Here is a 435-nt window from a genome sequence, read left to right on the forward strand (position 1 = left end):
CACACACACACACACACACACAGCTTGACCACCTGGAAGGCGGTGTCCCCACCTTTCCTGTACGGCAGAACTGAACTAACCACACCCACCCACCTGAACTCAGAGCTACACAGTGCACTCATCCTGTTCTTCGTCTTCATTACCAAGAGGGTTATGTGCTCTAAAACCTTCAAGAAGAAGGCACCATAGAAGTCACTTAGAAGGTGACAGGAAAAGCTTTGCAAATGAGACGGTCAGGGACAATTCCTGTAAGGCCATGAGGGTGAGACGAACGGTGGTTAAGGTGCTGAACTTCCACATAGTCGACCATGGTTTGAGTCCCAGACCTGGTGACTTGTTTTCTCACTTTCTCTTTCTCTCTCTTTGTCTCTCTTTGGTGAGCGCATGTGCTCTGTAGCAAATTAATAATAATAATAATAATAATAATAATAATAA

The sequence above is a fragment of the Tupaia chinensis genome, unplaced genomic scaffold (assembly GCF_000334495.1).
Source record: "Tupaia chinensis unplaced genomic scaffold, TupChi_1.0 Scaffold143584_1, whole genome shotgun sequence".
Lineage (NCBI taxonomy): Eukaryota > Metazoa > Chordata > Mammalia > Scandentia > Tupaiidae > Tupaia > Tupaia belangeri.